The sequence below is a fragment of the Cynocephalus volans genome, chromosome 6 (assembly GCF_027409185.1).
Source record: "Cynocephalus volans isolate mCynVol1 chromosome 6, mCynVol1.pri, whole genome shotgun sequence".
NCBI classification, from domain to species: domain Eukaryota; kingdom Metazoa; phylum Chordata; class Mammalia; order Dermoptera; family Cynocephalidae; genus Cynocephalus; species Cynocephalus volans.
In genome coordinates, this window is record NC_084465.1 from 52,254,121 (window position 1) to 52,269,348 (window position 15,228).

At 38.5% G+C, this 15,228-nt stretch overlaps 1 protein-coding gene and 1 pseudogene across 4 annotated transcripts in view; both read left to right on the top strand.

Annotated features, from left to right (window-relative positions):
- Positions 1-15,228, top strand: part of PHTF2 (putative homeodomain transcription factor 2) — a 145,360-nt gene that overhangs the window by 63,379 nt on the left and 66,753 nt on the right. The window lies entirely within an intron of this gene.
- Positions 12,416-12,985, top strand: LOC134381186 (large ribosomal subunit protein uL11-like; annotated as a pseudogene).

The window sequence follows — 15,228 nt, forward strand, 5'->3', positions numbered from 1 at the left end:
GAATTTTTTTTTTTTGGATTTGTAACTTCTTAGAGGCAAATTCCACCATAAGCATTTCTCTTCATTGAATAAAAGAGTACTCTTCAAGTCTTTTTTCTAAACTTGAGTCAGTATTTTACTATATCATTAACTGGCTTTCCCTAGGCAATAGGAACTTGGTCATGATTCATGATTTGATTATATGTATGTAGTCTGTAATACACTATTCTATTCTTAGGGTTAATGCAGGGGAGGGTATGGTTTTAGATGATGGTAGGAAGATTTAAAGTAGCTTTAGCTTTAATTACTTATAATGAATGAAATCTTTGAAATTAGCTAGATTTTGGTATCTGTAGATGAGAATGTATTTTCAAACTTTGGCATTTTGATCCAAATGTAAGAAGCTAACTAGATATATATTTTTAATTTGAATGAATTCTAGAAATCTGTTTTCTTCTTTGGTTAAAAGGCTTCTTTAGTTTGTCCTCTCATGTTTTTTAGAGTTTTAAGAAAAGATTGATTCAGAAGAGTTAGAGGTTTGGTAAGACAATTTGGTCATTTTTATACATTTGAAAGAGTTACTAGCTTTGACATTTTCTCAGCTCATACCTTTTGTCTGATATCATCATTTATAGTTTGTATTTTATAATTAAGTGATTCAACTTTCTCATTTGATCATCATTTAAAGTTACCTGAGTGTCTCAAGTCAACAAACCTTGACTTCTTTAGGGGTGTGTGTGTGTGTGTGTGTGTGTGTGTGTGTGTGTGTGTGTGTGTGTGTGTGTGTGTGTGTGTGTGTGTGTGTGTGTGTGTGTGTGTGTAATGGGCAATCAGAAAAATTGAACAATATGTTGGTAAAAATAGGACATTATTAAAAAACAAAAGAATGGAATAGGGTAGCATATAAATGGAATAGTAACAGTAGTTGCTATTCAACAGGATAGTTTAGAAACAAGGCTTTTTAAGAGCAGTTATAGGACTCAGATATTCCTAGGGGCTCAGTAGACAAATTTGTTTGAGAGGCAGTAGCTATGAGCAAAAAACAGTGAAAACCTATCCAATATTCAAAGTATTGAAAACTTTACTTTGAAATTAAAAGTTTTCTAAAACAGGATGATAATTAGTTTCAACTGGGTAGAGGTTTATCTGAAGGTTGTCAATCATCCTAATAGTTTTAAGGGTTTCTTCCATATGTTTTAGCAATATGAACAGAAGTACTGGGAATAATTTTGGAATGTCCACCATGACAACATACTTTTGGGGATTATAGGTATAAATTTTCCTTCATTAGTGATTAGTATTTTATTCTCATATTCACTATTTTGTTCAGTAACTTCAACTTTGTTATATTGCTTAACTCTTCAATTTTCTCTCTTTTTTATTTTTTTTATTATTTTATTTTTCATCATTTTCATTTCTTTATTTTTATTTTTATTTTTATTTTTTAAGTTTTATTTTGTCGATATACATTGTGGCTGATTATTGCTCCCCATCACCAAAACCTCCCTCCCTTCTCCCCCCCCCCAACAATGTCCTTTCTGTTTGCTTGTCGTATCAACTTCAAGTAGTTGTGGTTGTTATATCTTCTTCCCCGCCCCCCCCCCAGTTTTTTTTTTTTTGTGTGTGTGTGTGTGAATTATATATTAATTTTTAGCTCCCACCAATAAGTGAGAACATGTGGTATTTCTCTTTCTGTGCCTGACTTGTTTCACTTAATATAATTCTCTCAAGGTCCATCCATGTTGTTGCAAATGGCAGTATTTCATTCGTTTTTATAGCTGAGTAGTATTCCATTGTGTAGATGTACCACATTTTCTGTATCCACTCATCTGATGATGGACATTTGGGCTGGTTCCAACTCTTAGCTATTGTAAAGAGTGCTGCGATGAACATTGGAGAACAGGTATACCTTCGACTTGATGATTTCCATTCCTCTGGGTATATTCCCAACAGTGGGATAGCTGGGTCGTATGGTAGATCTATCTGCAATTGTTTGAGGAACCTCCATACTATATTCCATAGAGGCTGCACCATTTTGCAGTCCCACCAACAATGTATGAGAGTTCCTTTTTCTCCGCAACCTCGCCAGCATTTATCGTTCAGAGTCTTTTGGATTTTAGCCATCCTAACTGGGGTGAGATGGTATCTCAATGTGGTTTTGATTTGCATTTCCCGGATGCTGAGTGATGTTGAGCATTTTTTCATATGTCTGTTGGCCATTTGTATATCTTCCTTAGAGAAATGCCTACTTAGCTCTTTTGCCCATTTTTTAATTGAGTTGCTTGTTTTCTTCTTGTAAAGTTGTTTGAGTTCCTTATATATTCTGGATATTAATCCTTTGTCAGATGTATATTTTGCAAATATTTTCTCCCACTCTGTTGGTTGTTTCTTTTGCTGTGCAGAAGCTTTTTAGTTTGATATAATCCCATTTGTTTATTTTTCCTTTGGTTGCCCGTGCTTTTGGGGTTGTATTCATGAACTCTGTGCCCAGTCCTATTTCCTGAAGTGTTTCTCCTATGTTTTCTTTAAGTTTGTTTCAGGGTGTATATTTAAATCCTTAATCCATTTTGAGTTGATTTAGTATACAGTGAGAGGTATGGATCTAGTTTCATTCTCCTGCATATGGATATCCAGTTATCCCAGCACCATTTGCTGAAGAGGCAGTCCCTTCCCCAGTGAATAGGCTTGGTGCCTTTGTCAAAGATCAGATGGCAGTAAGTGTGTGGGTTGATTTCTGGATTCTCTTTTCTATTCCATTGGTCAGTGTGTCTGTTTTTATGCCAGTACCATACTGTTTTGGTTATTATAGCTTTGTATTATAGCTTATAATCAGGTAGTGTTATGTCTCCAGCTTTATTTTTTTTGCTCAGCATTGCTTTGGCTATGCGTGGTCTTTTATTGTTCCATATAAATGTCTGGATAGTTTTTTCCATTTCTGAGAAAAATGTCTTTGGCATTTTGATGGGGATTGCATTGAATTTGTATATCACTTTGGGTAGTATGGACATTTTCACTATGTTGATTCTTCCAATCCAAGAGCATGGGATATCTTTCCATCTTCTTGTATCCTCTTTAATTTCTCTCAGCAGTGGTTTGTAGTTCTCATTATAGAGATTTTTCACCTCCTTGGTTAACTCAATTCCTAAGTATTTTATTTTTTTGGTGGCTATTGTAAATGGGCAGGCTTTCTTGATTTCTCGTTCTGCATGTTCACTATTGGAGAATAGAAATGCTACTGATTTTTGTGTGTTGATTTTGTATCCTGCTACTGTGCTGAAATCATTTATCACCTCCAAGAGTTTTTTTGTAGAGGCTTTAGGCTGTTCGATATATAGGATCATGTCATCTGCAAAGAGGGACAGTTTGACTTCATCTTTTCCAATCTGGATGCCCTTTATTTCCTTCTCTTCTCTGATTGCTCTGGCTACTACTTCCAACACTATGTTGAAAAGGAGTGGTGAGAGTGGGCATCCTTGTCTAGTTCCTGTTCTTAAAGGAAAAGCTTTCAGCTTTTCCCCATTCAGGATGATATTGGCAGTAGGTTTATCATATATGGCTTTAATTATGTTGAGATACTTTCCCTCTATACCTAACTTATAGAGGGTCTTTGTCATGAATGAGTGCTGAACTTTATCAAATGCTTTTTCAGCATCTATAGAGATGATCATATGGTCCTTGTGTTTGAGTTTATTAATATGTTGTATCACATTTATTGATTTGCGTATGTTGAACCAACCTTGCATCCCTGGGATGAATCCCACTTGATCGTGATGAATAATTTTATTTTAGTGAGGATTTTTGCATCGATATTCATCAAGGATATTGGCCTGTAGTTTTCTTTTTTGGTTATATCTTTACCTGGTTTTGGTATCAGGATGATGTTTGCTTCATAGAATGAGTTTGGGAGATTTGCGTCCGTTTCAATCTTTTGGAATAGTTTGTAAAGAATTGGTGTCAATTCCTCTTTGAGTGGTAAAATTCTGCTGTGAATCCATCTGGTCCTGGGCTTTTCTTTGTTGGGAGCCTTCTGATAACAGCTTCAATCTCCTTTATTGTTATTGGTCTGTTCAAATTTTCTACATCTTCTGGTTCAGTTTTGGGAGCTTGTGTGTGTCCAGAAATTTATCCATTTCCTCTAGATTTTCAAATTTGTTGGCATATAGTTGTTTATAGTAGTCTCGAATGATTCCTTGTATTTCAGATGAATCAGTTGTAATATCGCCTATTTCATTTCTAATTTTTGTTATTTGAGTCTTCTCTCTTCTTTTTTTTGTTAGCCATGCTAATGGTTTGTCAATTTTATTTATCCTTTCAAAAAACCAACTTTTTGATTTGTTGATCTTTTGAATTGTTTTTGGTTTTCAATTTCATTCAGTTCTGCTCTGATCTTAATGATTTCTTTCCGTCTGCTAACTTTAGGTTTGGATTGTTCTTGTTTTTCTAGTTCTTTAAGGTGAAGTGTTAGGTTGTTCACTTGCCATCTTTCCATTCTTCTGAAGTGAGCGTTTAGTGCGATAAATTTTCCCCTCAATACTGCTTTTGCAGTATCCCACAGGTTTTGGTATGATGTATCATTGTTTTTATTAGTTTCAATAAATTTTTTGATTTCCTGCTTGATTTCTTCTTGGACCCATATGTCATTAAGTAGAATGCTGTTTAATTTCCATGTGTTTGTATAGTTTCCAGAGTTTCGTTTGTTATTAATTTCTAGTTTTAATCCATTGTGGTCTGAGAAGATACATGGGATAATTCCAGTTTTTTTGAATTTATTGAGACTTGATTTGTGACCTAATATGTGATCTATCCTGGAGAATGATCCATGTGCTGCTGAGAAGAATGAATATTCTGAGGTTGTTGGATGGTATGTTCTGTAGATATCTGCCAATTCCAACTGGTCTAGAGTCTTGTTTAGATCTTGTGTTTCTCTACTGATTCTTTGCCTAGATGATCTGTCTAATATTGAGAGTGGGGTGTTCAGGTCCCCTGCTATTATGGTATTAGTGTCTATTTCCTTCTTTAGGTCTAATAGAGTTTGTTTTATAAATCTGGCTGCTCCAACATTGGGTGCATACATATTTATGATTGTTATGTCTTCTTGATGGATCAGTCCTTTTATCATTAAGTAGTGTCCCTCATTGTCTCTTTTTATGGTTTTTAGTTTAAAGTCTATTTTGTCAGATATAAGAATAGCTACTCCAGCTCGTTTTTCTTTTCTGTTTGCATGGTAAATCTTTTTCCATCCTTTCACTCTTAGTCTGTGTGAATCTTTATGGGTGAGGTGGGTCTCTTGTAGGCAGCATATAGTTGGGTCCTCCTTTTTGATCCAGTCAGCCAGTCTGTGTCTTTTGATTGGGGAATTTAAGCCTTTTACATTAAGAGTTGTTATTGAAAGGTGTTGATTTATTCCTAGCATTTTATTGGTTGTTTGGTTGTCTTGGGTGTCTTTTGTTCCTTGCTTTCTGATTTACTGTTTGGTTTCTGTGTTTGTTGGTTCCTTAGGTTGTAGATAGTGTTTTTGTTTGCTTGTTTTCTCTTCATGGATGCCATTTTTATTATACTAGTGGGTATTGATTTTTCTTTGGTTTTTATGGCAGTGGTAGTTATTTTTCAGGAACCAAACCCAGTACTCCCTTGAGGATTTCTTGTAAGGGTGGTCGTGTGGTAGTGAACTCCCGCAGTTTTTGTTTGTCTGAGAAATATACTATTTGCCCTTCATTTCGGAAGGATAGCCTTGCAGGGTAGAGTTTTCTTGGCTGGCAATCTTTGTCTTTTAGTATTTTGAAAATATCATCCCATTCCTTTCTAGGTTTTTGGGTTTGTGATGAGAAGTCTGATGTTAGCCTGATTGGGGCTCACTTATAGGTGATTTGACGCTTCCCTCTTGCAGCTTTTAAGATTCTCTCTTTGTCTCTGAGTTTTGCCAATTTGACTATGACATGTCTTGGCGAAGGCCTTTTTGGGTTGAATACATTTGGAGATCGTTGAGCTTCCTGGATCTGAAGATCTGTGACTTTTCCTATACCTGGGAAGTTTTCTGCCACTATTTTGTTGAATATGTTTTCAATGGAATCTCCATTTTCCTCCCCTTCTGGAATACCCATGACTCGGATATTTGAGCGCTTGAGGTTGTCTGATATCTCTCTCAGATTTTCTTCCATGTCCTTGATTCTTTTTTCTTTCTTTTTGTCTGCTTGTGTTATTTCAAACAGCCCATCTTCAAGTTCAGAGGTTCTCTCTTCAACTTCGACAAGCCTTCTGGTTAAACTCTCCGTTGTGTTTTTTATTTCGCTGAATAACTTCTTCAGTTCAGCAAGTTCTGCTACATTTTTTTTCAGGACATTGATTTCCTTGTACATTTCGTCTTTCAGATCCTGTATACTTTTCCTCATTTCATCATGATGTCTAGCTGAGTTTTCTTGTATCTCATTCAGTTTCCTTAGAATTATCACTCGAAATTCCTTGTCAGTTATTTCAGTGGCTTCTTGTTCTATAGGATCTAGAGTTTGAAATTTATTAACTTTTGGTGGTGTACTTTCTTGATTTTTTGTATTTCTGGTATCTTTTTTTTGGTGTTTATTCATTGTGGCAGGGGGTTTAACAGACCACTGGTTTGAGACTAATGACTAACTAGGATGTTGCTGTGGTTGCCAATTTCGTATGGCTCCCTCCGTGACTGCTCAGTTGGCCTCTAGTGTCTTGTGTGTGTGGTTGCCTCGGGTCTTGGGCTTCTCCGGGGAGCCACTTCTCTGGTCAGCTTGGACTCTGCTGGGCTGGTGGATCACGTACCACAGGGTGTGTGATCTCTGTTGAGCTTTCACATCCTGTGCAGGACTTCTCCCTGTTCTGTGTGCTCTGGCCCAGGCTGTTGGATCGTGCAGTGGCGACCCCACCGGGTGTGTGGTTTCTGTCGAGTCTCTGCCTCCCAGGTCGCACGTCTCCCCACTCTGTGCGCACTTTGCTGGGCTGGGGCGTGTCTTCTGCGCCCCTCTTCTATCAGCTGGGCCTTCAAGACCCTGCTCGGCACCGCCTCGCCCAGGAAGTCTACCAGGTTTCTGCTAGGCACAGGCGACCGGTCTCTCTGGGTGCCTTTGTAGCACTATGTAGATCTTTCTCGGGTCTTGTTCACCTTTGTATCCCCCCGGCATAGACCGAATCTAGTGCCCACCTGCAGCCTGCTCTCTGGCAGGTTCAAGTGGACCTGGGAACTCTCCTACCACACTATTCCCAACCAGAAATTGGTTAGGCTTTCTTCCGAACTGGTGGCTGCAGAGATGGTATCTGCCTCCCAGTAACAGGAAGTTTACCGGGGGCGGAGTGCAGGGTGTGGGGGAGTGACAGTCGGCCTGCCCATACTTCCTTGCCCTCCCGACACTGGCCGGGGACGCCCCACGCCAGAGAACTGCGGAGGGAGTGGGAGGGGAGGCCGGCCCACAGGCTCCAGGAAGCCCCGCGCCGGGCCAAGCAAGTGGGAAGGCTCAGTGACGGCCGAGCCAGGTGGAGCTGCCCGCACCTGGGAAAATGTAGGCAGCCCTGGGGCGGTGAGTGGCCTGGTGATGCAGGCGGGAGCCGCGTGGGCGTAATCCCCCCGAACAGAACTGGGCCAGGGGTCACTCACAGGGTTGTGCCAGGTCGGGCGCTCACTCTCTGCCTCTGGTTTGCCACCTTCCCCGTTCTCGGCTGCTGCCGCCTCGGGCTGTTCAGTCGCGGCGCTGCTCGGGCGCTCCCAGGAATCTTCTTTAATGCCGGCCTGAAACCTCGAATCCTGAATAGGGCAGCTGGCCGCCTTCAGCGTGGCCCCGGCCTCCGGGATCCTGTCTGCATCCACAGCAGCCCCGGCGCCGTGTTCCCTGTTTCGAGACTCGCTTTTGCAGCTAAGAAACAGTTCTTTTCCTGCTCCACACTTCAAAGCTGTTGCCTGTAAATGAGGCAGCCTCTCCTGCCGGGGGCAAAGTGGCGGTCACCCCCCACGACCGGCCAGCAGCAGCGGTCCTCCCTTAAGAGATGGCAAGAGGAAGGTCCACAAGTTTCCCGGCTGCCTGAGGCCCAGTGGCCGCCTTTTCCACCTCAGCTACTCCGCGCCAACCGCCGCAGCCACCGCCATCTTGAAACTCCAACTTCTCTCTTTTTTAAAAAATCAAATTTGTAGATAAATCATTATGGTACTGCAAGCCATATATTTTAGGTGTCTGAGCAAATGAGATTTTGGATGCTGACAGTCCTGGTTTCATTTGTAAATTGTAAGCAATGACCAAAAATATTATAGTAGTTACTAGGAAAAAGACATTTATCTACACACCTCTGTTTTTTCTTTGTACCTTCTTCCCAGACATTTCTAGCTACCCTTATTGCTTCTACCTGCTTTCATAGTAGCATTGAGTCTTTTTTTTTCCCATACTGATATGTAAAAAAAACTCTATGGTTGTGTAGATCATCATTAGTGAGTATAAGTATTGTCATAGTTAATTTAAATATGGTTTAGATCCATCAGTTTAAAAATGAGGTATTTGAGGACTAGATAGATTTGCCACGAAAAAAAAAGAACTGTTATTTTTATAGTGCACCAGCTATACACCAGACACTGTCTTTTCATATTTTAGTTCTGTGAACTATGTTGTGTTCTCCACATTTTACAGAGGCTCAGAGGTTAAGTAACTTGCAAGTCTATTAGGCTAGTTGTGGTAGAGATAGGATGAAAATCCAGATCTCTTGCATAGTCTGGGGTCTTCTCCACTCCTGTCAGCAAACATTAAGAGCTGATTGACTAAGGCAGTGGGGAAAACAAAGGGTTAAAAACCCAGCACTCTAAATACGACAACGTGTATTTTCCTGATTGATAACTTTTATTTTTATAAGAAAACTCAAAGATAAAAATTAATTATCTTTGGTTATACAGCTATTAAACCACTAAAAATGGTATAAAAATAACATAATCTTTGCCTGTTAAGATCTTATAGTTGATGATGCATGTACAAAATCGTAGTCACAGAGAAAATAGTATATTTTTAATATCAATTTTTAGAGATTGAAATGGTCACCAAGGGCACATGCACTTTCTTCCTTTACTTTTCCTTTTTTCTCCGCCCTCAAAGTAGATTTTGTCTTGAGAGATTCTTTAAACCTCTTGCCTTGAGGGTATTCTTTTCATCCTTTTATTTTATTTTTAGTGGCTGGCCGGTAGGGGGATCTGAACCCATGACCCTGGTGTTACAAGGCTGTGCTCTCAATTGAGCTAACTGGCCAGCCCCTGCTGTCATCCTTTTAACAGGCACACTCTTGCTAACAAAGTTAGGCTGCATTTGTCCTGGCACATGTTTGGTCTCTGATATTTGTTGAGTGGGCCAGCTAGGAATGGATTTGGGCTCTGTGTTATCTTTTTGTATGACATTTGATGTTTGTGAGAATTAATAGCTTGCTTTTCATAGTTTCTTAAATGAGATATACAGAAAACTGAAAGTAATCATGGTAGTGATAGGAAAAATTAGGACTTTAACATATAGTATTATATGTCTGTTCATTAAGGAAACTAGGTGCTTAAAATATGTTTGCAAATCTGGGGCTTCATTTGCCTTGCTTATGTTTACTTATAAACTCTTAATCTTTTACATAAGCTCTTAATCTAATTAAACTATTGATAAATACCTTTTTGAAGAAAGACAAGTCTTTAGCCTCTTGATACCTGAGCCACTGATATTGTGAATGTGATGACTTATGGGGTAATCAGATAGCTTAAGAGTAGCTTTTTGAATTGTTTTTTTAAAGATAGTTATTTTCTAGAATTCCTAAGTGATATATGTCTCCCATTTCACCATCTAATTATCTTAAATTTTAACATTTGTACTTTTGATACCATTGTATTCATTACAAATATTTTTCTTAGGAGCCAGAGCTGACCTTGGCAGATACCAAGACAAAGGCAATCTTTTTTTGTACCTATCAATCCTCCCCCTTCCTCATCCCTTTTCTTACCAGTCTTCCCCTTTTCCATCTCCCCTTCTTTGGCCTCCCGTCTTCTTCCCCTTCCCCGTTTCATTTGTCTCAGTGTATAGAAAGATACAAAATTAGAATGATGGTAGGAGGAGGTAGATGATTTCCTATAAAGTGACTATTCGGTGATAGGACTATGAAACATATTTAGTTTCTTAGATGCCTAGTTCAAATTACTTTGGAGTCTAACAGACCTGTTTAGAATCTTGGTTTATATCCTGTACATATCCACTGTGAGGAGAAAAGTAACACAGTATCAGAAAATATTAAGCAGAAAGGAAAAGTGCTATTTTCTACCATACTTCTGAGATAATCTCTATTAATGGTTTTCATGTGTCCTAAATACCTGCTCTCTCTATTTACATACATGTAATGTAGCATATTAGCTACATTAACTTCAAATTTATATTGTGTTCATTTTCCTTTTATAACAGTCTTCAGTAGGTCATAAAACATCTAGAGTATTTATTCATTTAGTTTTGATCTGTTTGATATTACTAAATTCTACTATCTCAATTTCTTATTTCTTTTTTTTCTTTCTCTCTTTTTGATTTTATTCTTCTTAACTGCTTTCAGGATGCTGCTCCCTAGTTTTTAGTTTGGTTTGTTTTTTTATCAATGTTGACCTCTATAATGGCTCAAAGTTTGTTTATAAAAAGAAGAAAGGAAAAATAAATTAGGTGAGGAAACAGATACTAGAGATGGATGAGACAGAAATGACATTTTTATCAGTGGCTTCAATATTCTTAGGGAAGTAGTTGGCTAGACATTCTGCCAGGAGTTGATGATGTTCATAGTAATTAGGAATTAAAGCTTGTGGGAAGAAAATTTAGAATTGTTCTTGCTGTCATTATGAGGAGGATTATAAGAGATCAGTATAGGATTGTCAGACCTGTTGTATAAAGTATGGGATGAATCTGTAGAGGGCAAATGTTTGGTCATCTGGGACCAGGAATAGAAAAACCCTACTGTAGGTCAGCTCTAGTTGGGTAAGAGTATACCACAGGCTTAAAACAAGAGCATTGATAAAATTGCTTACCTATCAGACACCAGAGAATGACCAGATAAAAAACTATTAGTTACAAAGTGTAAATCAGGATTTCAGAATCTTCTCTTACAATATAAAGGAAACAGCATTTTCCCCTCCTTGAAACAGGTAATAATTTATGAAGAATATGGTTGGATATCTATAAAACTACTTATATGTTACTTAATTAGTATTTTCATTTCCAAGTATCTACCAGCAAAGCATTTTTTGAGTATGTATCCATTTGTTCCCACAGAATGTTAGGCACATTTCTAAACACTGTAACACTGGAGGCATTGGAAGAGGGGCAGGGAAGAAGAGTTAGGAGGTAGCTAAAATGTGGAGGTAGCCAAAATATTCCATAGTATTTTCTTCTCAATTGAAGACATATTATCTGATTAAAATTTCTATTCTGTAAAACAAATGTTACTACTGAGCTGCTTCTTTTTTCTTTAAATCAATATTATTTATATTTATTTTGGGGTGTACAGTGTGTTGTTTGAATACATGCATATCTTGCACAATATTCATTTAGGATAGACAGCATAATTTTGTCTCCTTTAGTTCACCCTTTATCTTCCCCACTCCCATCCCCATCCCCACCCCTCCCAGACTCTGGTAACCATTATTCTATTCTTTAGTTGTTTTTTTTTAAAACACACAAAGATTAATATCCTTATTGCAAAAAGAACTCTTAAAAATGAATTAGAAAAATCTAAGCTAAAATTTGGTGAAGGAAATGAGCAGATGAGTCACACACCCAAAGAAATACACGTGGTTAATAAGTATCTTCTAGGATCTAATAGGTTGTGGGTGGGGGTGGGGCTGTCCCAGCCCCTGTCTCTCAGGATCCCGGTCATTGGGCTGGCTCCATTGCTGGCCTGGATGTGCAGTGATGGTGGTGGCAGGGGTGGGGTTAGGGTCCACAGCCAGGTCTCCCAGGGCCTCCAGGGTGTCAGGCTGGCTGCCCTCGCTCATGGCAGCAGGGGCAGGGCTAGGGCCCATGGCCCCTATCTCCCAGGACCCCTGGGCATTGGGCTGGCTTCCCTAGCTTACCTGGGTGTGCGCCTAAACAGTTTTGGAGGCTGGAAAGTCCATGGTCCAGGGAACACATCTGGTGAGGGCCTTCTTTTTGGTGGGAACTCTACAGGGTCCCGGGCAACCAGGGTGTCACATGGCGAGAATGGGCTGAGCAAGAGACTACTGAGCTTCTTTTAATATTTTGTATGGTATTTAAAAAATAATGTGGTTATTTTCTTCCTGACTTTTCATAGAGAGCTATAATTGAACTTGGCCTTGTGATTTAATTTTATGTATAAGAAATACAAAAAAGAACCAGCTGTCAAATTTATGTGACTAGTCAAGTCTGCCAAGTATTTGTGTGTCAGAGGTACAACAGAAACTTTGGAAAGCTTTTGGCTTTCAGCTAGGAGGCGAAGGTTCAACTTTCTTAGGTCGTCCCGAATCTGGGTTCATGTGATACCAGCTGTCTCCACTATGACGCCTAAGTTTGACCCCAATGAAATCAAAGTTGTGTACCTGAAGTGCAGAGTTGGTGAAGTCAGTGCAATATCTGCCCTGGCTCCCAAGATCAGCCCCCTGGGTCTGTCTCCAAAAAAGGTTCTTCATGACATCATCGAGGCAACTAACTGGTGACTGGAAGGGTCTGAGGATTTCAATGAAACTGACCATTCAGAACAGCCAGGCCCAGATTGAGATGGTACCTTCTGCCTCTGCCTTGATCATCAAAATCCCCTGGGAGCCACCAAGAGACAGAAAGAAACATAGAAACATTAAACACCGTGGAAATATCATTTTTGATGAGATCATCAGCTTTGCCCAACAGATGTGGCACAGACCGTTAGCCGGAATACTCTCTGGAACCATTTATATCCTGGGGACTGCCTAGTCTGTGGGTTGCAATGTTGATGGCTGCCACCCTCATGACATCTAGATGACATCAACAGCGGTGCAGTGGAGTGCTCAGCTAGTTAAGAAGTACAAAGGAAAATATTTTAATAAAGGAACTTTTGAAAACTAAAAAAAGAGAAACTTTGGCAAACCCGTTGAGTTGTTTGTTTTTTTTAAGTTTGGTAGCACAACTCTGTAAATTATTCTTGATCCATGACCCTAACTGTTGAAAAGATGATTCTTCTCTTCCCAGTCCAAGTATTATTTATTTTCTTGCTCTATGATGATTGACAATAGGATTATGTTTCTTTCAGGGAAAGAGCTTGACTCCAGCCACAGGTGTTCTGATCTACTGTCTTGCCATATTTCAGCGTGTAATAAAGTGAGGCTTTAAGCCAGAAGTAGTCTCTGTAATTCCTTCACTGTCCCTCTTAGGATCCTGCCAGCACCGTGATTTCATGATGCTTCTAATGTACTAAATGCATATATCAAGATACAAACAATTTTCAGAGATGATTCAGTCTGAATTCATATGTAAGGGTAATTTGTTAAGGGCATATGTATCACTAAACAGAACTTGGAACATCTTATGGAAGCACCTACATTTAGGTTAACAGCACCCTCACAGATTTCTCCAAGAAAGTAGTCCATTTGCTTATGTAACTAAAAGGTCCATTCTGGTAATGTTTTCCAAACAGAAGTCTGCTGCAAAGGAGAATTAATGTTTCCAGTTAGAGAGACATTTAATTGCTTATAATTGAAAATGACACTTATCTAGTTAAAAAAAATTAAGACCTTACAAGGCATACTATTGCAGTAAAAGTTATTCTTCCTCTCACCTATCAAATCTTTGAATAAAATGGTCTCTCCAGTAAAACAATCCATTTTATCCTGTGGCTTTTTATAGGAATATTCACCCACCCACCCTTTCTTTTTAGGGTTACATTCTGCTATTTACAAGCAAAGTATCTCAGCCTTCAAAGAGCTTTTCTACTTTTACCCACTGCTTCACTGCAGGGTTTCTCAGGCTTTATGTACCTTTTAAAACCTGGGGCTATTGAGTATCATGCTGGGGTTGCACTTAACCTAGTTATGCAAATGACTGACATGCATCTCTGATTTGGTCTGTTGCATAGGAATTATTTTATTTTTTTCTCCCTGCTTTTAGGATTGTAGGGCATGTATCTCCATGTCCATATTCTTGAGTCACCTTGAAATAAAAACTCAGTCCTTTTAAAGAGAACTTAAGCATACTTTTGTATATGCAAACAAACAAAATAATCATTAAAATATATTGGCACCTACTCTTAGTTTTGGTTATTGTTTCACTAAAAAGTATGCAGTGCATTGAAATAGTTACATATTTAAAAAATAAATTTTGATTGCAATAAGCCCAACTTTCTGAATTATCAAGTTAGGGCAGAATTATTCCTGTGGTATCTATGTTCCCATAATTTTCTAATTTTAAGAAGGATGATTGTTTGATTGAATTCAGAATTTAAGAGGGTAAGGGGCAACTAGTCATGGTATGTCATCTCTGCCATTAGGACTAACCTGTTGGTTGTTGCTTACCTAGGGCTTCTTAATCCTGCTTTATAGAGACTGATGGCAGTTTTAGTTACATGAAGTTGTTTGGTCTGGGTAGCTCAGTCTAGGTAATATAAGATTTTAATTTTCAGGGTATGTTATTTTGTAACATGATTTTTAAAATAAAGGAGTCAGAGGAAAGTGGTGAAAACGAGAAAAGGATTACAAGACCAGAAGAATTAGTATGAATAAGATAATGCACAAGAGAGTAATAAAAATGAAGGACTCTTACAGAGTTATGTAATAAGTTATTTTATTCTTCCGTCTCATGTCTCTCCTTAAACCATTCTGGGGTTCTTGATTTCTCATTTCTTGAAGTGATATTTGAAAAATAATGTGTAGATAAAAGGACTTTAGGGTAAAATGATGTGAGTCTGAAAATATTCTTTCCTGAATTTCCTTGTAATATCTTTGCCTATGTCTTGTGATTGTCTGTCTCTAGTCTCTTTAGTGTAATTATCTGAAATATTTTTAATTTATTAGGATTCTAATTTTTAATTAGTGAAAATAATGAAAATCTCATCGTAATTATACATTGTTCACCCATTTCTGTGTCCTATTGGATGTAGGAAATTAAGTGGAAATAGGAACTAACAGCAAAGAACATGGGTAGAAACAGCAAAGAATAGTTTATTCATCCCGCCCCTCGTGAAGGTATAGTTCAGAGAACTTTCCAGCATCTAAGAGTAATAGACATAGAAGCTATAAGGAAGTCTCCTTCTTGATTCTTTCCCTGTGTC